The 23,195-nt window shown below is 43.5% G+C and overlaps 1 protein-coding gene across 2 annotated transcripts in view; it reads left to right on the top strand.

The window, feature by feature from the left end:
• Positions 1–1,542: 1,542 nt before the first annotated feature.
• The window catches only part of IL1RAPL2 (interleukin 1 receptor accessory protein like 2), a 515,439-nt gene continuing 493,786 nt past the window's right edge, over positions 1,543–23,195 (top strand). Inside the window, exons 1-2 of one of the 2 annotated variants that reach the window (XM_061598749.1) lie at positions 1,543–2,082; positions 2,928–3,061. The gene's annotated coding sequence lies outside the window, so the exon portion shown is untranslated. The other variant, XM_061598748.1, reaches the window with a different exon arrangement.

Here is a 23,195-nt window from a genome sequence, read left to right on the forward strand (position 1 = left end):
TGTCTTCTCCCATGTTTTATTTGTCATCACCATAATCATTGTTCCAGCTATTGGCATTGACAATTTTCAGGTAAAATGGCCGTTTCAACAGCCCCAGATCTTCTCCACCTTGGCCTTTGTATATCTTGTCCCTTTGTTCATAGGAACATAGAAAGCTGCCTTATATTGAATCAGGCCATTCATCCATCTAGCTCAGTATTGTTTACACTGACTGGCAGCAGCTCTCCAGGTTTCAAGGCCCTTCTTTTTTACCTAGGTGGTTGCAACGTACTTTGGGCAAATTGTATTGGGTTACGGATAACACCACTTTGATTTCCCATTCTACTTGTGTAAAAACATACCTGTTTTGTTTTTATTTAGAATATTCACATGCCACCTTTCAAAAACATGGTTTTAATAAGAAAACAGGGCAACAATTAAGACATCTCAGCTCTAATAGTTTCAGCTGCGCTCTTCTAACCTGTTCCACTATTTTGTATCAGGGACTGCATATGAGTCACAGACCTCAGGATCTCTTAATTTGCGAGGGCTCTCTTGTAGTGGATCAAATGCATGTTTACTTGGGAGGGCATGCCGTTGAGCACAGGGAGCCTTACCTCCAAGCAAGCATTCTTAGGACTGGTTTGGAATGCTGCTGCTTCTGTATAAACAAGCATAGGATAGGCCTAGCTGGTTGAAAATGGAAACGGACTGCCTTCAAGTCGTTCCAAACTTATAGCAACCCTCTGAATAGGGTGTTCATGGTAAGCGGTATTCGGAGGGGGTTTACCATTGCCTCCTTCTGAGGCTAGTCCTCCCCAGCTGCTTTGGCCTGCTCAGCTTACCACAGCTGCACAAGCCAGCCCCTTCCTTGTCAGCAACTGCCAGCTGAGGGGCAACTGGGGTCCTTGGGACTATGCAGCTTGCCCATGGCTGCACAGGTGGCAGGGCACGTAACCCCTGAGCCACTCACTGTGGGGTGATCTTTAGCTGGCCCTTGACACCCAGGAGACACAAGCGTGGATTTGAACTCACAGACTCTGGACTCCCAGCCAGGCTGTCCTCCCCACTGTGCTATACCAGCTGTGTTACCACAAGCATAATTGTAAAAACTAGTTCAAGAGCACATTTCAGCTGGCCGAAAGCATTGGAGGAGGGTATGGGTCAGAGCCAGTGAAGAGGTATGGCTTGGGAGAATCCAGAGGGCCAGACAGAGAAACCTAAAGGGCCTTGTGTTATAATTTCATAAAAGCTTTACCCATTAAATCTGGTGCTGATGTAAACTGGAGCTTGGGCACACTCACAAGTTAGGAGGGAATCCAAGGAAAGGAAAACTTTTTTAAAAGTGTCTTTTTAGGACACTGGGTTTCTCAAGGGCTGGAACTCAACTAAAAATGCAGCAGCAATAGGAAGACCAAAGACCACCTCTTCACCTTAACTTTCACCACCTGAATCAAAGTCCAAATCACTTTCTCCTGTGTGGAATTAACATCAGGGCCCTACTGGACAATACAAAGTGGTGCAGCTGGATCTATTGAATGCTTACTTGGACGTACCTGCAACTGAACTCAGGGGGATCCTTACTTCCAAGGAAGCATGCCTATAATTGACCCATCATTCTGCAACCCTAGGCATATTTACTTGAGAGGGCTTCCCATTGGACTCAATGGGCCTAGCTTCTGTGTTAAGAAGCCATAGGCTGGCTGGTTATCACAAGCAAATCCACTTGGATGTAGGCTGGCCAGATGCAAAAGAGGGTGGGGTTTTTGCACTTTTAATAGCCTGCATGACACACTACACCTGCTGAACTTTTCCTGTTTTGATATAACTATTAAAAGTGCAAAAGCGCTGTGTTTTTTTTGGCATCTGGTTGCCCCAACTTTGACATTAAACTTAGACCTTGCTGAACGCCACTCTTACAAAAAGGAAAAAAAAAGGGGGGGGGAATGGGGAACTCCTTCAAGGTTTCCACTTTGATTGCTATTCAACATCCGGATTTACGTGAAGGTCAAGTGAACGCCGGTGTTTCTAAGTTCTGGTCGCGGCAGCTCTCGACTCTGGCCACTAGACGGCGCTGCAGCGTCGCACTCTTTTTCCAGAAAGGTAAGTAAGCGAAATGACATTGTGCCTTGTGAATGAGGGGGCGGGCGGGGAGCGAGTTTTCTTTTAAAAAACAAACAAACAAGCCAGCTTCTCTGGTCAGGACGCTTTGCTTGTCCCCTTCCTCCCCCTGGTCTCTCCAAAGCAATAGGAGGGAGCCCGGCGAACTGGGCAGCTTTTTGCGCTTCTCCATCTCCCCTGCAAGACTGCCTGTGGAGAGCCAGAGCTCAAGAGTTTGCAGCAGGAGTTGGATGGGGTTTTACTTATTTTGGAATCTGAAGTGCACAGAGCCACCGGGGGGGGGGGAGAGAAAGAGGAACCGAACCGAACCGAACCCTTTCCCTGGCTGGCTTCGATTCTTCTGCGCTTCCTAATAAGGATTTTCTAAAGCCCCTCCCCCCCCCCCGCGCCTCTCTTGGAGACAACTTTCCCGTTCTGGCTGTCTTTGCCTTTTGCACAAGAATAATCCCAATACTTAAAAAAAACCCAGATCAACCCGTGGAGCCGAGTGTTTGGAGAGCGACCTTTTCTGTTCAACGGTACCCCAACTCTGCCAAGAGGGGAGAGGAGACGGAACCGGGGAGTCCTTCTGGACTGGCAGATGCCCAAGGAAGCAAGTTGCCTTCCACCCGTGGATGTACCATCCAGCCCATTGCGTCTCCAGAGCTTGCTCAGGAGGAAGGGGAAGGGGAGCAGGGAAGACGCCGCGTGGTTTCAGAGGCACTTGTGAGCTTTGCCGAGTCTGGTGAAGGTGTTCCCCCTTCTTGCCCCCGAAGAAGGCAGCCCAACCAACCAACCAACCAGCTCACGGCTTTCCCAGCCTCAAGCAAGGAATTTTCTCTCTCCAGACAGCTGGGGAAGTAAAGCCTGGATTTCCTTGGGCAGCAGGGAGGCACCCAGAAACTTCTTCTACTGGATGGTTGCAAAGGGAGGCACGCATGGAACGCCAGTACCTGTAACGTCCCTACGGCGCGGGTTGTAGGTAAGATGCATTAACCTGCCTGTTTTGTCTCTATGTTGTTATGGGCTTTGTTGCATACGGCTCCTTCTTTGGGCTTCCCAAACTCTCTTGCAAAAACACGGCTTGATGAGAGAACTCAGTTTCCCCCCCTCCCCAGAATCTATGAGTTTTGCCCCCCTGCCCACACCAGGACTCGTTTTCAATTCCAGGGCTCAGTCTGTGTGACATAGTCATAGACCCCAGCACCTCTGAGGATGTGCAGGGTGTTTTCCTCTAATTCTTGAGTCCTCCGGACCTGCCTCCCCCACCTGGGACCGAGGGTATGGTGTTTCAAGGTAGGCTTGATCATGTCTGTCACATCTTCTCTCTTTTGGTGAGTCTTTGGGTGGGGATGAGGTACGAACAACCGCACCCTTCTCTGTGGATTGAATCATTGTACAACCAAATATGTAATATACTTGCCCCTCATCCCGCCCATCTGTTTTAGCATTCAGTGGCTAAAATGTGGTTTGGGTGGAAGCTGCCAAGTTTGCCAGTTAGCAGGGCTCCTGTGCTTTGGACACCTGTGCCACAAGCTGTTAGAGCTTGCACTGCCTCTGCATGCTAGGGAAAGTGTCACCCGCTGAATTTCTGCTTTGGACATTGCTGTGAAAAAGCAGTAGGAGCCCTGCTAGGGAAAAAAAAGTTGGCAGCCCTGGTGGAGGTGCATGATCATCTGGATTAGCCCCTGATGTCACCATATATTTTAAGCAGTGTACCCTGTTGTAGAAGCATGGCCCTTCCTGACCACTCTTCCTTCAGTTGGGCCCTTGTGTGTTACATAGACTAAATGCAGGCTGCTGTTTTTAAGGTATGCCGCCTTTGTCCTGTTCAGCCCCAGCTCACCTTTAATAATATTATTTGAAGTCTGGTGAATGTTCCTTGGATTCCACAGCATCTCTCTCTGTCTCTCTCTCATACACATACAATTTTGATCTTGCCAGGGCAGATTTCCCAAATATGCTCAAGTCTTCCTGGAGATGGATTTCATGAGTTTATCTGTAAGAGCAATAGGCACAACATGTCTAAGCTGCTTGCTTAAGGAAGTGGGGAGTGACTAGGATGACCTCTCTAGGTATAGTTTACTCCTTTTGATCACACTTAGCCCAAGTCATCTTAAACAACAGCTCCCAGCTGATTTTAATAGACCTTTGCCAGTACGTTGAGAGGGAAATAGATGTTGCCATTAAATAATAATACAATTGTAATATTTTAATTCCTTCCCCCTGAAAAAAAGTATACGTTCATCCCAATGTGGCTTCCAGGACAATATGCATAATAATTCCAAACATTGATACAATATTAAAATGATGTAATAAAACATGAGAGGCAATAAATCAAAGCTATTTAACCTATTAAAACAATACAATGAATCTAAAAAGGGTGGGCATTTTAGACCTCATGAATCCCAGAAATATTTAACTTCCATGTTTCCTGGGTTTTTTCTGGAGGGAGGGGGACAGAATGTATATCTATATTGATCTATGATTCTTTCCCTTTGGTGGGATTATTGCAGAGATGCAGACAAGCTATCTTTTTTTTTTCTGGGGGTGGGTAGTTTGGGTCCATTCCAACACTCTGAAGCTCTCTCTCTGCAAAATGGAGAGTTTGTCAACAGAGAAGTTAAGTAAACCAGTCATTAGCAGCTGTCAATGAGTCCTTTGCCCAGGGGATGGCAGGCTGGTGCGAGAACATTGATTTCTGCCTTGCGATAACTTCTTTGATTAGGAGCCTGCCTGGCTGCAGATACTGGTGTTCAACTACAACACTCCTAATTTTTGGCTGCTAGCTAGTCCATCTGGGAGATAGGCAGAGGGAAGGAGGCAACATCTGGAACAACATCTGTAGAGTGAGTGAATCCCTTGGCAAAATGCTCCTACTCCCTTCCTTTCTTTCTCTGTGTGTAGATGAAGAGCTGGTAGATTTTTAGTCTAAAAGCTAGGTGAAGGAATACGGAGCATACATATCCCAGTGAAGCGTAGGTGATGGGGAACCTGTGGCCCTTTTAGAAGTTGTTGCGACTCCCAGCTCCCATTAGCCCCAGCCAGCATGACCAGTGGTCCAGGATGATGGGACTTGTAGTGCAACATCTGGAAGGCCACAGGTTTACCATCCCTGGGAGTGGCTCTCAAGACTTGGACTGGGGAGACTCTGATTCGAACCCCTCCTCAGTCATGATGTAGACACTTTTTGTAAATATTAAATTAGGGTGGGGGGATATAATTGCCATGTTGAGTAAGGGTGGGATAAAAATGAAGTCAAATAAGCTATCTACATATTTGAGAGGTGGGACAGGGCAGTGTTTGTGAAAGGTACATTTGTGTGAAATTGTGTGAAAGGTACATTTATGTGAGTCTGATTGCAATGTAATTAACCTGAAAGAGCTGATGTTTGAATTGTGATGAGATGGAAGATCCCTAGTTCAAATGACACCTTCCCATTCGTGAAGTGACTTTAGGCAATCCTCTCTTACAGGCTTGTGGTAAAGTTCATTGCTGCAATAAATAATGTGAAGTCCTTGGAAAATGAAGACATGCTTATGCTATATAAATACAAGTGCCATATCAGTGTATTTATATCACATAAATACACAGTGCTGGGTAACTATAAAATTTGCAGAAAATCTCTAATGCTCCAATATTTATTTACTAGGTATTTATTTAAAATATTTCTATCCTGCCCTTCTACCCTACGGTAGGGCACTTGGGGAGGCTCACAATAAAATCATGCACTGTAAAAAAACACAAAAAATTAAAGTAGATAAAAATATATAAAATACAAATCAGAAATCTAGGAGAGTGACATTAAAAGAGGACTAAAGAGGTGAGAGAGCCAGTGTGGTGTAGTGGTTAAGGTGCTGGGAGACCAGGGTTCGAATCCGCACACAGCCATAAAGCTCACTGGGTGACCTTGAGCCAGTCACTGCCTCTCAGCCTCAGAGGAAGGCAATGGTCAACCCCCTCTAAATACTGCTTACCATGCAAACTCTATTCACAGGGTCGCCCATAAGTAGGAATCGACTTGAAGGCAGTCCATTTCATTTTTTCAAAGAGGTAAAACTAAAAAGAAGAAGAGGAAATAAAATCAGTTTCAGGGTTTACCTTCCGTCCCTCCCAAAGCCTGTCCAGAACAAGATGGTTTTCAGAAGTCTCTGAAACACCATCAGGAAAGGAGCAGAGTGGGCTTCTTACAGTAGGGTATTCCAAAGGTTGAGGGCCACAGCTGAAAAGGAACTCTTCCACATGCCTGCTGGTCTTACATCTTTCATTCCAGGCATGTGGAGGAGACCAGAGGCAGCTGATCTTAAATCCTGGGCAGGTACATATGGGCATAAGCAGTCCCTCAGGTACATTGGTCCAAGGCCATTTAGGGCTTTAAAGGTCAGAACCAGCACTTTGAACTAGCCCAGAAACAAAGTGGGAGCCAGTAGAGTCGATAAAACACAAGAGTGATATGATCCCCACACCACAATCCAGTTAACATTCTGGCTGCTGCATTTTGAGCAAACAGAAATTTCTGAACTGTTTTCAAAGGCAGCCCCACGTAGATCGTGTTACAGTAATCAAACCTCGATATAATGCAGATATCGTTATAATTTCTGTAAATCGCTTGGCCTAGCCTATATCCAAACTCTTCAGCAGTGCTCAAGCTCTTCCTGTCTAATTGTTTGGAAGCTTAATTATCCTTGTGACATGGACTTGAAATGGCTAAAGGTGGGATCGTGGGGATATTATGAACAAAACAATTCTCTATTGCCCCTTCTAACTGAAGCTACCTCCTAGGGATGGGAGAGCCCAAGTTGTGCCCTCCAGATGTTGTGGACTGCTGCTCCCTTCATCTTTGACCCTTGGGCTTGCTGGCTAAGGATGATGGGAGTGATAGTTAGTGTCACCCCTCCCTTCAAATTCCACCTGCTGTTTGAAGCTTACTGCATAATCCTATACATGTCTACCCAGATATAACTCCAATTGAGTTCAGCAAGATGTACTTCTAGGTAGCAATGTGTGAGAATTTCAATTCAGTTCACATTTCAAGTTGAATCTATCAAATTTACATTTTTGGAAACAACATGAGAACCAAAACACAGCCAGCCTTCAAAATTTGCACTTATTTGAATTTTGCAATGCAGTTTGCCAACCAAGCAATGTTTCCCAAAATGCATACATTAGGGGAAAGTGTGCAAAAAAAGAGAATATATGAGTAAAAATAACATTAAAATGCATTATAAGACAAACGATTGCTTGTAAAGATGTGTACCTTAGTAAAAACTGCCTACAAAAATGTGTTTTATTAGGAGAAATTTGTACTAAAATGCTGGATAATTTTCATGAGGATTTTTTAAAAGAAAAATTTGCAAATTGCTGCAGGAATGTGAATTGAATTTAAAATTGGAGAAATGAGAAACTGAAAGAACCAAAATTGACAGCCCTTCCTATCCCTACTCCCAGGTAACTGTAGATGGAATTGGAGCTGTAATCTCTTAAACTTTCAGTCGCAAATGAAATGAAGCTTAATTTTATGCAACCACAGAATATAAACCTTCCTGGGAGTAGAGATCTTTCTTTTGCTTGCAGTAGTCTACAAAGTGCCATGTGCACTGGTGGCTCTATATAAATAGCAGCCTATTTGTGTTTGCTTATGTATTCTATATCATTGTATCCAGGGATTTCCCCCCTTTTTGAGCTGCAAATGTATCTTTCCACCTTGGGCTACCTAGAGCCATAGAGGGTCGTGGGAAGTTTGCTAAAACTCTCTCTCTCCCTTTAGGCAAAGCTTTTCCTCTGTACCCCTCCCCCCCCAAAATTCCCATGATGCAAAATATGTAAGTAGCTCAGTGCCTGGGAATTTAGTACAAATATGGCATTCATCACATATAGGATTCTTCCTGCAAGGGAATATATTTGGGTTTTGAGCAATGTTGCTGAAGTTTTTATGTTTTAAAACACCAGGGATGCTTAAGTCATTAACGTGTGCTAAACTGTCTGTTAAGAGCCGTAGTGGAAAGTAATGCTGGGTATCCTTCTTTAAATCATTTCCAAGCATCATGACTGTGGAGGGTGGGGTGGTGGGGAGGAGAGCTGCATTGATAGAGGCAGTGGTGGCTCTATGTCAGTGGGGCAGTGGAATCTACTCTGGGTTTTAATCTGAACTTTCAAGGAGCTGTCCAAGTGCTAAAACCTGGAGCAGATTTCACTGCTCCACTGACATGGAGCCACCAGCCACTTCTGGATAGAAATTTCCCCTTGTTCTTGATTTGGAGTAGTAGGGTAACGTTTGGTAAAGTTGCTCTGGGGTTGCAGAAGCCATGGGAAAGAACACTCTGGCACCATCTATTGGTGAAAGGAAGAAGATCCACTAGGAATGGAAAGTTCTGTTCATTTCCATTCTCTCTGTTTCTCATTTTCCCAATCTGAAATTCACTTCTTCACATTTCTGCAGCAATTTATGTTTTTTTTAAAAAAAATCATGAAAATTCTTCAACATTGTAGTGCAACTTTCTCCTGATAAATATTTTTATATGCAGTTTTGACTAATGTACACATTTTTGCAAGCAATTTCTTATAATATAATGCAATTGTATACGTTATTTTCATCCATATATCCCTTCTTATGCACAATTTCCCCGAATACATGCATTTTTATAAATATTTGTTGTCTGGAGAACTACACTGCAAAATTCAATTAAGTGTGAATTTAAAATGTTTTGGTTCTCAAATTATTTTGGAGAGTGCAAATTTGACAGATTCAGCTTTAAATGCAGACTTAATTGAATTTCTCCTCTATCCCTAAGAGCAACTAATGCAATTAATTTTTTCATTAATTATCAAAGTGGGGTAGAGCAGAGGAGAATTTCAGTAAAATTCTCATGTGTGGGATAAGTTTTTGTTGCATTTAATCTGCCAAGTTTGCCTTCAGTCAGTTTCATTTTTCCAGTCGTAAGTGCAGTTTTCCACACTTCCACATCAGTTTGTACTTTTTGTTTTAAAAATGTCATCATGAAAATTGATCAGCATCTCATTGTAATTTTTTCCTAATATACACATGTTGGTATACAGTTTTTCCAAATATACACTTTTCTGCAGAGCAATTCTCCCCTTTTCATTGTTTTCATTAATATACGCATTTTTATGCCCACTTCACTCTAGTATATGCATTTTTATGCACATTACTTGCCAAATTTGTAACATTTCCAAGGATGACTGTGTTTCAGTTCTTGTAATGTGTTGGAAAGTGAGAATTAGGTAGGTTTGCCTTTAAATGTGAACCGAATCTAATTTGTCTCCTATCCCTATACTTAACTTTATTTTTGAGGTGGCTGAGGGGTGTTGGTGAGTGTCCTTTTTTCACAGGGCAAAACATGTCTCTGGTAGTCTGCTGGCACCCTGCAGACTTTCTGGGTGTCTGTTGCTGTAGAAAAGTCCAGCCAAAGGTTCCTTGAGGAAATGCACACTGGAAAGGCCAAATATAGCCAAGCAAGGATTGTATAGTGGAAGAGGACTCTCATGAACTTTTTATCCAGCAGTGATCTGGACATGGAGTCGGAGGCTGCAGGGGTACCAGATAGGGAGACATGTCAGGGTTCCTACCTGATTGCTGAAGATAGGGAAACCAGTGCACCTGAGGCTGTTGTACAGGAACCCCCAGAGGAACCTCCCAGACTATAAGGGCCTGTAGGGCAGGAGCCTGGACCCTCATGGGCACTTTACCCTGATCCTGAAGAACTGGATGCCTCCCATCACACATCACCAGTCCAGTGGCACAGGAAGTGCACCAGGTGGGAGGCTATGGAACGGAGAAGTGCCTGTCTTCAGGCCACAGGGTTGACCTTTTAAGGCTGTGAAGTTCTCTACAAGGGGGTGGAGCCTGGAGGAGGTAGTTTGGGGACAGAGGCTTACCAGACCTTAGTCTGCTCCCAACCTCCATCGGAGCAAGTTGCTCACTCAGAGCTATCCATGGTCCAGTAACCTTTGACCAGCTTTACTGCTTGTTTTTGTTGGGATCCGGCATTGGACCAGAATATGACAAAGACTTTTGCTTATATACATCCATCAGGCATATTGTAAGTAAGGTAAATGTAAATTCTGCTAAAACAAAAATATAAATACTTTTCAAGCATTCTGAGGGGGGGACCCATCCTTCTTTTGCATTGGGCAAAGATAATCTAGAAATTATAGAGCATGATTTGACACAGCCCTAACTTAAACTGAAATTGTTGACTAGTTGGGCACATTGCAGTTTATGCTGCCCATTAGATGATGGACATCACTATCATAAATCTGCTAGGATACAAGAAGCTGGGTTATATAATCAGACTGTTAACCTATCAAAGCCAGGGGTTGGGAATCTATGACTCTCTTGATGTTGATAGACTAGAAATCTTACAATCTCTGACCATTCTCTGTGCTAGCTGAGGTTGATGGGAGTTGGTAGGCTTGATATCTAGGTGGGGAATGCCTGCCCCACAGATCAGTCTTGGCCTGCCAGGAGGTACAATTTGGCCCATGAGGCCATTTTTCCAAGCTCATACCCACTTGTCAATCAGCTGATGCCACTCTGATGGGCCAGGGTTGTCAGCTGATGGGTGGGGAAAGGGTTCAATTCTGCATTGGCTGGTTCTGCCAGTTCCACACAGAGAGCAACAGCAAGATTTAACCCCCCACTCATCAGCTGTTGAGTCAGAGGGGGCACTAAATCCTGCTCAGACTCCTGCAGAGAGCAGGATTTGAATTCTCTGTTCATCAGCTGATGAGCAGAAACTTCAACCCTGCTCAGTGCTGCTTTACTGGTTACTATCTCTCTATCCCCAGGTCAACTTTGACAAATGTCATTATGATACTTGGGTAACCCCGTCTACCTGTCAGTGTTGGCTTGTGGGGGAAGATAAAGATCTGGTCTGCTGCCAAAAAGGTTCCCCATGAGGAAGGCCACAGGTTCCTCATCCTTGATCTAGGTGGAATCAGCTCTTCTAGGTATTTGTGACTTTTGAAACATAACTGACAATGCCTGCGACTTTTCTGTTCGTGCTCTTTTTCTGAACCGTGGCTCTATGATATTGCTTGCAGCTGTCTCAATTTTCTGTGAGCGGCTGAGGTGTCTGTTCAGCGAGGTGGCTGAGAATACGAGGATGACAGCTTGCTTTTTTTTTTTTGTTAATAGTAGAACAGACTAGTCTCTTATGTTTTCCCGTAATAAATCTGTGAGTGTGTGTGTTTCTGAGAAGAAGCCAGACAGCTGGTGTGTTGGGATTCATACTGACATTGCTTGCTTGGGGTGGTGGTGGTGGTGGATGGATGAGGAAAGCCATGCGGTCCTAGGAAAGGTCACAGATCAACACTCTTGAGGCTGAACAGTATTTTTGTTGACGTACATGAGCAAAAGCCAACCAGTCTGCCTCTCCCAACTGCACATTCCTCAATGAATTCATATACTTCTCTTTTTATTTGATGGCTAAAAGTACATATCTAGCAAGCAAGCATTTTCCTTTCTCTCTCTGGATTGCTCTGAGATTAACATGTTAGACACACGACAGCTGTGTGTGCGCCAGGTGAAAACATGTCCTCTAAATGGGAGTGTTGTGCAGAATCATCTTACAATGAACACAGAGAAATGTTTAGGCACAGATGGGTGATTGTAGCCCTTGACCTGATATTGTAAGATTCTGAAAGCATTTTCTTCTTTTTAATTAAAAACACACATAACAACAACACTATTTATAAACATTTAAGCGGCATAAGGACAAAACGCCAGTGGATTGGATGATCACACATTGAGGTTAACTTTGGATGTATGCTATAAGCGGGGAGCCTTTTTCCACCCGAGGACCATTTTCCATCATGAGCAACCTTCCAGGGGCCACTTACTAGTGACAGGTGGGGCCAGGTGCAAAAGTAGGCAGAGCAATAGGTGTGACTCTTACCTTTGTACAGCAGGTTACATTCCAGCCATGCAAATGTTAGCAGTTTCTATGAACACAACTTTCTACTCTCCTTCCATGCAAACAAGAGGCATTATCACAGTTCAAGTATACATTCCAGCCAGACAAAAGCAGCCAAACAGGACCTGGGGCATGGGTGAGAGAGTATGGCCTGGGGACAATCCTCCTGAGGGCCAAACAGAGAGACCTGGGGGGCCACATTTGGTCCCCCATCCCTGATACAGATTATATCTACATTGTATGTATGGATTGTATATAGTCTATTTACTTTATTAGGAGGCACATGTTGCATCTTCCAAGACCTGGCAGCTATTCAAGAGAGCCTTTCCATATTTGACCATGTGGCTGCAGCACATGGTGGGGGAAATGCCAAGATAGTCTGTGCTTAGGGGCATCTCAAGTTAGGTAGTGGCTCAAAGCAAAAAATAATTCTCCAACCTTGTTGCTCAAATGGAGTGTGGTGGTGTCTTATGCCAGGAGCTGCAGGGCAAAGGGCTTTGAAGTAGCCCACAGGGTCAAGAGTCCTGGGCCTCTTGCACTGGGCCTCAGATTTCCTGCCCCACTCCCTCCCCTCCACATTTTTTTTAAAAAAATCTTACAGGGCTGCTGTCTGTGCTGCAAAGTGCAAGAGTGGCAAGACCCTAGCCATGAACCATCTTAATTTGCTCAAAGGCCTACATCTGTACCTATGCATAAATCAGCAGCAAAGGCAAATTCCATGCAAATTTGTATCACTTTATTTGTTTTGGCAATTTATACACCGCTTTGTATTACAAAGAAAATCTCTAAGCTGTTTACTGCCTCCTAAAAATATCACAAATAAGATTGCAATAGATAAGAGATCCTTTTAAACATCAATATAAAGGGTATCAACTAACATGTGGGTACCATAGTAACTACTGTTGTTGTTATGTGCCTTCAAGTCAATTATGACTTATTTATTTATTATTTGATTTATATCCTGCCCTTCCTATCAGCAGGAGCCCAGGGTGGCAAACAAAAGCACTAAAAACACTTTAAAACATCATAAAAACAGACTTTAAAATACATTAAAACAAAACATCTTTAAAAACATTTTTTAAAAAAGCTTTCAAGACATCTTAAAAAAGAAAAAAGGTTAAAAACATATTGTTTTTTTTAAAAGGTTTACAAACATATTAAAAGCAATTCCAACACAGATAAGGTCTCTACTTAAAAGACTTGTTGAAAGAGGAAAGTCTCCAATAGGCACCAAAAAGATAACAGAGATGGCGCCTGTCTAATATTTAAGGTGAGGGAATTCCACAGCGTAGGTGCCACCACACTAAAGGTCTGTTTCCTATGTTGTGAAGAATGGACCTCCTGATAAGATGGTATCTGCAGGAGGCCCTCACCTGCAGAGCACAGTGATTGACTGGGTATATAAGGGATAAGACAGTAGTTCAGGTATTCTGGTCCCGAGCTGTATAGGGCTTTGTACACCAAAACTAGAACCTTGAACTTGGCCCGTTAGCAAATGGGCAGCCTAGTTCTCCTAGTTCAATCAAAATGTAAAGGAATTACCCACTCATTCCTCAAAAAAGTAATGAATTACAAGTAATCTGTTGCAGGTACTTGTAATGAATTTCTTCCAAGCTCTGCACTGTAAACAGCAAGTGATGGTGATGATGATGATTTTGGACTGCAATACTAAATCAATTTGAATAGTTTTTTGAGTGACAAAAATTGCCCTGATTTTTTAAAAAACACACAGATATTTAAAATGGCTACCTTTACAAATGGCAGATGGCTGGCATGACCTCCTCCTCCTCTTTTACCCAAGAAATAATACCTCTTGCAAGATGATGCGAGTTTCAACACACATGCACTGTTGACTAACAATTTGTACTTCCTTCGGAAATGTGGTTTGAATTCAAGTCTTAGTTGTATCTATTTTAGTGAGTACTCAAAGCATGACAGGGAGAAACCCCTTTGGAACCAGGCTGGATTTGACAGGGATGTCCCTCCATCTACTCCTGCCAGCATCCAGCAGATTCCTGCCAGCTGCTGCCTGTGGAGTGACACCAGGTTCCCAAACATGAAGGCAGGCATGGCACCAGTGGAAAGCCTGAAAACAGGGCTTCCTAGGGGCGGAGAGGGGGCAGAGCTTGAGCCATCCTGGGATCTATTGGATCCCAAGCTGGTCCTGTTGCCACCACATGACAGCATCAGGCCCAATCTAGGTTGGATTGCTGTGCCAGCTCCAGACTGGCACAGCAGTCTGCTGCCCTCATTTCCCCACCCCCCACCTCAGCCACCAGGCTGTGGATGCAGTGGTGGCCCTGCTCCTCTGTAAAGTCCTGCCCAGCTCTTGGGGAGATTAGAATTGCTCCCTTTGTCTGGATACAGTGGGGAGTATTTGGCTAAGTCCTACTCAGAGCAGACCCATTGAAGTTAATGGACATAACTGCATTAGGTTCATTAATGTCAATGGGTCTGCTCTGATAGGACTTAGTTGAATACAACGTAATGTGATGCCTCTTGCTCTTAAACTGAACACATTAATTTGCTGATTAATTGACTAAAACCCATACAGTTGATTAAGATTCTTTAAATTGGGTGACATCCCCAAATCTATTATTCATATTCTTGTAAAGCAGGAAGCAATTGTTGTAGCAATTATTTTACTGTAAACTGTCTTGGATGTATGCAGAGAGAAGATGGGGGTTGAATGAATGAATAGATCAATGGTTGAATAAAGAGGGAGCAAAACCTGAGAGATCTGATGTGATTGCCCCCTCTTTCTTCTTTCTGCAAAGGAAGAACATAAAAATTAGTTGCTTAATTAAGAACATATGGCTGCATCAGACTAAGTTATACTCAGAGCAGGCTCCCAGAAATCGTCTTAGGTTAGTTATGATTAACTTAAATCTATTCGGTTGTATCCAATGCTAGCTCTACTCAGAGTACACCCACTGAAATTAATGGCAGTGATTAACTTAGGTTCATTAATTTGAATGGGTCTACTCTGAGTAGTTGGATACAAACCATGGATTTCAATGGGTTTAATAAGTGGTGGATGGTGCCCATTGGGACTGGTAGGGCAGAAAGCAGAGAGACCAACAGTAGGTGGAGGCAGAGCCAATGACAGGCAGAGCCAACTAATTATAGTTTTGTCCCCATCCTCCTCCCAGCTGAGGTCTGAGGCTAAGGGGGAGGATGCTGACAGGCAGGGCACCCCTTGGAATGCTTGTAAGCAAGGTGGTTGTCAGGTCAGGGAGACTGAGGCTGGTGGGGCAGTGCCCCAGTCACCCTAATGGACCAGTCTCTACTGGGTTTACTTTGAGTGTGACTTAGTCCAATGCAACTAATTAGAATTACCTTCCTGTAGCAGAGCAAGGTGTACGTTTGTCCAGCACCCTGTTTTTGCCGGATTCTGGTGATCATTCTGGTTCGATGGCCAACTGGCTGCCTCTTGCAAGCAGTGTTTGAAAGCCGTGACCACACCCAGGTTTCTTTTTCTTTATGATATTTGTGTTGCTACACTTGCTCACGGACCAAAGCTCTTTGCACCTCTCCTCTGTTGAGAACAGCAGGGACGGTGGGTGTTCATTCCTGACATTGAGTGAAACATGGACAAGTTTTTGAGGTGTATGAAGGTCTATGGTCATCTTGACATCCCTGTGAGCCATGGCATGTGTCAATAGCACACTACCTCCTTTTTTGTTTGGGGAGGGGATGTGTTTTTATTTAAGAACTGTGAGTTATCTCTGCACTGTCCCTTTAAGTATGACCCAATCTCCATCCTCTTCCCACATATTAGGAGAGACCCTGCTGCAGGCCTGATTAAGCACCCTCTTAGGCAGTCATGTATAGCCCTGTTTAATGAAACTGTTGCATTGCCAAACCTTGTGTGCAGCCTGAATTGGCAGCCAAGGCTTGATGGACAACACATAGATGATGTGACCATTTCATGTTGTGCATATGCACAGTTATGCTATCATGGTGGAGAGGAGGGGGAACTTGACACCCAGCTGGCTTCGTCAGCAGTAGCCACACATTGTCACATCTAGTTCAGCTCCATTGGAGGTGGGGCCCCCGTGGGATTGCTAGGGTGGAAGGCAGGGAGGCCAAGAGTAAGTGGAGCCAGAGCCTATGGTTGGTGGAGCCAACTTATTGACCCCACATTCCTCTCTGCTTTCAAAGGCAATACTGAGACTAAGGAGGAGGAGGCTGACAGCCAGTGCTATCTTTTGGACAGGATGTAAGAAGGCAGGCTGGTGTAGGCTTGCTGAGGGCAGGTTGAAGTTTGTGGGGCACTGCTCCACTTGACCAAATTTACCAGTCTCCACCGTGTAGCTCATTTTTCCTACTAAAGTCAGTGGCAAAGTTTTCATCGAGTTTAATGGCTCTGGATACACCCTAAAGCCATATGATGAGAAGCTCTTGGATACGCGCTGCTTAACTGTGGTTTTGTTGCCATGTGGATTTTTTTTTTTTTGGCAATTCCTTAACTGCAGGAAACCGGCAGTGAAATCTGTTGCATTCAATAAATTAATCTCCATCACATTATAATGTGTAGCCTTAATTACAGGTATGTGTCAGTGTTGCTTAGTGTCAACCCACAGTATTTGTTAATGTTATTACAACAGATATACTTAAATGTCAGGCCTGCTGGAGGGGGAAAAGGAACGTAGGTGTCAAACCATTCCAAAATCAAGCTCCTCTTCTCTGAGAGATAGCAGCATCTTGGGATTCTTAGTGAATTTGTTGGGGTGTTTGTGTGGAGCCATTAAAAATCACAGTGACATTATGAGACGGAGACAGGCAGGGTTAAATGATTTTGATTTGAATTTTTAAAAGGCTAATGTACTAGTAATTTTGCTAACCTCATTCTGAGGGAGTTTTATTTTTTAAAAAAATGTTTGGGAAGTTTTAGGAAAATAGCCTCACTTTTGGATTCTGGTGAGAATCTATTTGTAAACTTCCTTGCAAAATTTTTACTTTTGGTGTGTGTGACATCTTCCCATTTTTTTTCTTTTTGAAAAAAAAGAAAAGAGGCAGAACTTAATTCTTCAAATAAGATGTTATGGAGTTGAAGAGCACCAGTGTTGTGTAGTAGACAGACTGTTGGACAAAGACCCACCTAGCAGTGATGCACAGACATTGACGTTGGACCAGTCACTATCTTTCAGCCTAACCTGCCTTACATGAGGAAGGTCCCATGTCAGCTGTGGCAAGCTCTCTTGCTAATGAAACAAGTCAGATAATTAATTTTGTTATACTAATCGTTTTCCCTGATCATGGTTTCATCCATTAAGTTAGCAGTGGGCAACCCTTTTCAGCCTGAGGGCAGCATTACCTTCCAGGCAACATTCCAAGGGCCACATGCCAGTAGCAGGAGGGGCCAAGGTTGCAAGTTGGGCAGAGCAATGAATGCACAGCATCTTTGTACAGTAGGCTAGTTTCTGCATAAGCTTGCACGCTCATCTCTATCCTCCATCCAGAAAAGTGTGTGTGTGAGAGAGGCGTGTGGCCTGGGAAGAGTTCGGATAGACAGACCTGGAGGTCCACATTTCACCCCTCGGCCTGAGTTTCTCCACTCCTGCATTAAGTCATGGAAATTGTAATTTTGGGACAGCCTTGCAGTTCCCTAGGTATATTGCAGAACTGAAGTTCACGGGAAGCCATGATGCCATGGACCTGGTATACATTGTTAGTGAACACAAGCCCCACATGAGGTTAAACACCTAGATTGATATTGGAGACCCTTTTCCATATCCACCTACTGTTGGAGACGCCATGGGTTGAGTATGCAGAATCAGTGATGGAACACTACCCAGAGGGAGGACTCTCTAGTCTGGCTTTTCCTGGTCTTGTTCCATGATGCAGAAACATGCCTTGCCTCTTTTTGATAGTGTTTGGGGTAGATGCTGCATGATGGTTCTGTTTAGGCTCCTGCTCAAGAGGCTTTATGTATTCTTGTGTTTTTGAAAGCTAGTATATATTTTTTAGCTTTTTTATATATAACTGGGACCTGCAATAAAAGGTTGAAGTGTAGAATGCTCCTCTTCAGTGTTCTAGGCTTCAATCCAATACACACTTACCTGGGAGTAAGTCCCATTGAACCCAATGGAGCTGAGTAGACATGTATTGGATTGCACTGCTAGTCAGGGTTCGAATCCCCACACAGCCATGAAGCTCACTGGGTGACCTTGAGCCAGTCACTGCCTCTCAGCCTCAGAGGAAGGCAACGGGGAAACCCCCTCTGAATACCGCTGACCATGAAAACCCTATTCCTACGGTCGCCATAAGTTGGAATTGACTTGAAGGCAGTCCATTTCCATTTTCCATTCACGCTAAGGAGAGCCAATATGGTGTAGTGGTTACCGTGTTGGACTATGACCTGGGAGACCAGGGTTCGAATCCCCACACAGCCATGAAGCTCACTGGGTGACCTTGAGCCAGTCACTGCCTCTCAGCCTCAGAGGAAGGCAATGGGAAACCCCCTCTGAATACCGCTGACCATGCAAACCCTATTCACAGTGTTGCCATAAGTCAGAATCGACTTGAAGGCTTTACATTTACATGTGTGGACAGGGCATCAGAAAGAGAAGGAATAGATATGACTCTGCTCTGTGGGTGGGGGAATTGTCTTGGAGCCAAACCATTGCTAAACATGCTGTTGCCAGTTGGGCGATAAGTTGGGGTCTCTCTTTATTACTGAATAGATTGCATGGGAGCAAACTCCACCCAGCCCCCATTATCTTCCTGTTGTCTGCTGCTTGAAGACCCCCCCCCATTTTGGAGGGCTTGGTTTAAGTTTTGTTCATTTTCATGTGGGGGAAAAGAAAAGCAGCAGAGCGCTGGGAGGTAAAAGGATGGGTTCCCCACATAGTAAGAAAAGTTGATCCTGAACCCCACTGTATAGTCAAACCAGTAAACACATTTAAGCAAATGTGCACATGTCTGGCTTGGCCATTAGGTGGAAAGGCAGGAAACGCTTTAAAATAAATAATTAACAACATAACATTGGTTCCAGGCCTTCATAGGATGAATTGGGAGCTCCAGCAGACAAATGTGGTGTATATATATACGGCAAATTTAATAAGTAAAAATACAGAATAAGTTTCATCTTCCTTTTTTATTTTTTAGGCTGAATATTTTCAGTGTAAATGTCAGATGAAAATTCTCTCTCTTGAAATGTATGTATATTTCTGCTCTCTTTTTCATGGTTGGATGGCTATCATTTCAAGGGAAGTCACACCAAGTGATAGTGAAATGTTCATCCCCCCCCATTAATCTGAATAAAGTTATCACTTTATTATGGATAAATTACATGGTGAAATTTAATTGGCCTGTCATGGCTAATATATCTGCGGATTAGCGAACTAAAGTGCGTAGATGAGTGTGTATAGATGGTGTGTTGAAATGCTTGACTGAGAATCCATAGAAAGGGGAAAACCTGGACAGTGGTACTCTTCCTTTCCTTGGGCTAAAACTACATGTTGCATTATTCACGCCTTTCATTTAAACTAGGGTTGCCAGGTTCAGGGCCTGGCAACCAAGAGGTCTTCTGTATCTTTAAAAGTTGTGCAGGGGGAAGGGAGAATTCCACCTTGTGGTTTTTCCCATTACAGTGTTGCAAGAACACCTGCACTTGGCTGACTTTCTCTTCTCCTAAAGATACAGGATCAGTCTCAGGCCCTGAACCCGGCAACCCTAATTTAAACTGGCCACTTTCAGTATGAAGAAAAGCAGCCATGGGGCCCTAATCCAGATTCCAGATCTAGGCCCTGGCTGCTGTTTGACTTCTTCTTGAATATACATTTGGTTACTATATATCTTTATCTGTGACTTATTTTGAAGTAAATGCCCATAGGATTGAGCTGTAAGCATGCAATCCTATGTGTACTTACTTTGGAGTATGATGCCCAGATGTCCTCCATTATAGAGAACAATCCTCTATTTGAGGAGCTGCCAGAGGAGAGTCCTCTGTTTGAAGGATTGTTGGGCCCAAGTCCGGTTTAAAGATAAAGGGTAGTATTCAGTGCTGGTCCTACTCAAAGTAAACCCTTTTAAGTTAATTGACATGACTTGGGTTCATAAATATCATTGGGCTTACTCTGAGTAGGACTTGGTGGAATGCAACCCTAAAACATTATTTCTAACTTTGCATTTATAGATATAAATTAGAATATGCAAACTTCTGAGCTCTTTTGCAGAGATGTATAGGCATGGGGGAGAAATTTGATTTAAGTTTGCATTTAAAGGCAAACCTACCAACTGCACACTTTTCAAAACAAGACGTGAACTGAAACACAGCCATCCTTTGAAATTCACAGTTCCCTGAATTTTGCAGTGCAGTTCTCCAGAGAAGTAATATCTACCAAGATGCATGTACAGAGGGGTAAAGTGTGTGTAAAAATGCATATATTAATGAAAACAGCATACAAAAATGCATCATCTTAGGGAAAATTGCTTTGAAAAATGTGTATATTAGGCCACACTGCAAACAAAAGCGTGTGTGTTAGGAGAAATTCATACTAAAATGATGAGGATTTTTTTAAAAAAAAGAAAATCCACAAATTGTTGCAGAGACATGGAGAACTAAATTTAAGACTGGAAAAATGAGGAACCGAGAGAACCAAAATGGACAGATCCATTCATCCCTACTTATGAATAAATGCCTTTGAATTCAATGGAGTTTAATTCTGAGAATGCATGTGATAGTGCTGTAAGGTGCTATGGAACAAGGATCTGAGTTACCTGTTTCTAGCTGTAAAGAGCAAAGTGGGGAAAGTAATTTGTAAAACTGCACTTGAAAATCATCCTAGCATAATATCATCGTTACAATTATCTGTCATAAGATTTAGTTCAATTGCTTTTTTTTAAAAAATCCTCTCTTGTCAAGATGGCCCTTCTTGTGCTGGATTTGATACTCAGAGGAAAGGTTAAGAAAAAACCTTGCATACTAATTCCTTCATTAACCATTGTTGGACAGCTTCTGCATCTTGTGATTCTCCAGGTTTCCTTTGGGTTCTTTAGTGCTCTAACCCCAGGGAGGCAGAAAGTACTGAGTGTTTGAGGGAATCAAGAATTCGGGAATGTGAAGCACTGCATATTTATAGCCCATAATATGATAGGGAAGGGAGAATCTTAAAAATGTACATGGTGATTCTGAAATAATTGAATAAGCAGAATGATGGCTGTCATGTAAGAGATAAGTCCTTTACATTCTCCTTGCAAAATCATATGGCTGGAAAGGTGGGGGTGGTCACACAACAGAACTCAGGTTTGAAATGTTTATGGGGAGAAAATCACAGTGACATCCTTCCTTTCCAGAGAACTTTGCATTCTTTCTAAGGCCGTTCCTGTACCTTACATTTAAGGCACTCTTATACCACTTTAAATAGTCGTGCCTTCTACCAGACAACCCTGGGAACAATAGCTGGAGGGTGCTGAAAGTTGATAGGAGACCGCTACTCTCCTCTACAATTCCTGGGGTTCCCTGGAAAGAGGGATTGATTTTTACAATACTCTGGGAATTGTAGCTCTGTGAGAGAAATACTGGTCCTAACAACTCTCAGCACCCATAACAAATTACACTTTCCAGCATTCTTTAGAGGACACTATGATAGTTTAAAGTGATATAAGAGTGCCTTAAATGTAAGGTGTAGATGTGACCTGAGTGATAAGTTGTGTCCAAATTCTTTGGACCTAGTGGGATGCATAGGAAGCTGTCTTATACCGAGTCAGACCATTGGCCCATTGTCTAAACCAGCCTTTCCCAACTAGTGGGCCACCAGATGTTGTTGGACCACAATTCCCATCTTTCCTGACCATTGGCAATGCTGGCTGAGGCTGATGGGAGTTGTGGTCCAATAACATCTGGTGGCCCACTTGTTGGGAAAGGCTGGTCTAAACTAACTGGCAGTGGCTCTCCAGAATTTTACACAGGGCTCTCTCCAGCCTTACCTAGAGATGCTAGGGATTGAACCTGGGACCTTCTGCATGCAAAGCAGATATTCTGCCACTGAGCTACAGCCCTTCTCTGAATGGCCCAATGCCAGGGTTGGTGAACCTGTGGCCTTCCAGTTGTTGTTGATCTCCAGCAGCCACCCCCATCCAAGATGACCAGTGGACTCAGGGATTCTGAGGTTCACCATCTTTGGGAGGAACCACAGCTCTGGTCCCATGTTGTGAAGGCAGAATAGTGTGAAGAACAACAACATAGTATACATCTATAGACCCAAAGTCACAAAGTTGTAAGTAAGCAACCTCATTCACTACAGCGGCTGTGGTTAGAGTGAGGTCTAGGAGGCCAGAGTAGATCAGGTCTCCCTCTTGAGCCTTCCAGTTGCTGGATAACACTGGCCTCTGGGTTCCAGCTCCTGATACTTTGCCTCCCCCCCTACTGAACTCCAAGTGGTATTGACTGTAGACTGTTGGCTGACCTTTCCCCTGGATTGCAGCTGGATCTAGACTGATTCTCCCTGCTTTGACCTTTTTTTTATTTGGACTGTGCTGCTTCTGCTCTAGTGATGAGTGCTTTGATTAGAGGATTATACCTCCTCAGACTGGGACCCTAGTCCCTGTGGGCATCCCACTGAGCTTGTAACTAAGCCTAACTGAGCTTGTTACTAAGCCTAAGTATCTGTAGCTTGAAGCAATCCCTAATCTTCCCTTGTTCACCTCTGTCTGTCTTCTCTTTCTGCTGTGGAGAAGTTTAGACTGTTAAGCTCCTCTGGGCAGGAACTTGCCGTTTTGTGCATCGTAATGTGCCATGCGCATTGATGGTACTATATAAATAATAATGCTCCCTGAACCCAATTTTATTTCTGTCGTTTGTTTTGCAGAGAGGTGTGTTTGGTAGCTACCCCTACATCTGTGAAACTCTCAGTTGCCTCATTTAAGTTAAAACAACTGCGTTCTGAAGTAGGATCTCATAGACATGATTAAGGAGGCGTTGGGATAATTTTAACTCTGTAGACATGATAGGTATACTATTTATGTTGTTTGTTTTTGTAGGCTGTGATGTTAGTGTTGTCAACAGGCAGTGGCAGTTTAGAAACCCAAATGAGCAAACTCAAGTGAGTGGCAGTGCTGTAAAAGGTGTGGGAAGCCAAACATGTTCTTCTCCAGAGGATTTCCAAATGATGAGTTTTGAAAAAGTGTGTAATGCATCATTTGCAAATGAGTGATCACAAATCAATATGTCTA

The sequence above is a fragment of the Rhineura floridana genome, chromosome 16 (genome assembly GCF_030035675.1).
Source record: "Rhineura floridana isolate rRhiFlo1 chromosome 16, rRhiFlo1.hap2, whole genome shotgun sequence".
In the NCBI taxonomy this organism is placed as follows: domain Eukaryota; kingdom Metazoa; phylum Chordata; class Lepidosauria; order Squamata; family Rhineuridae; genus Rhineura; species Rhineura floridana.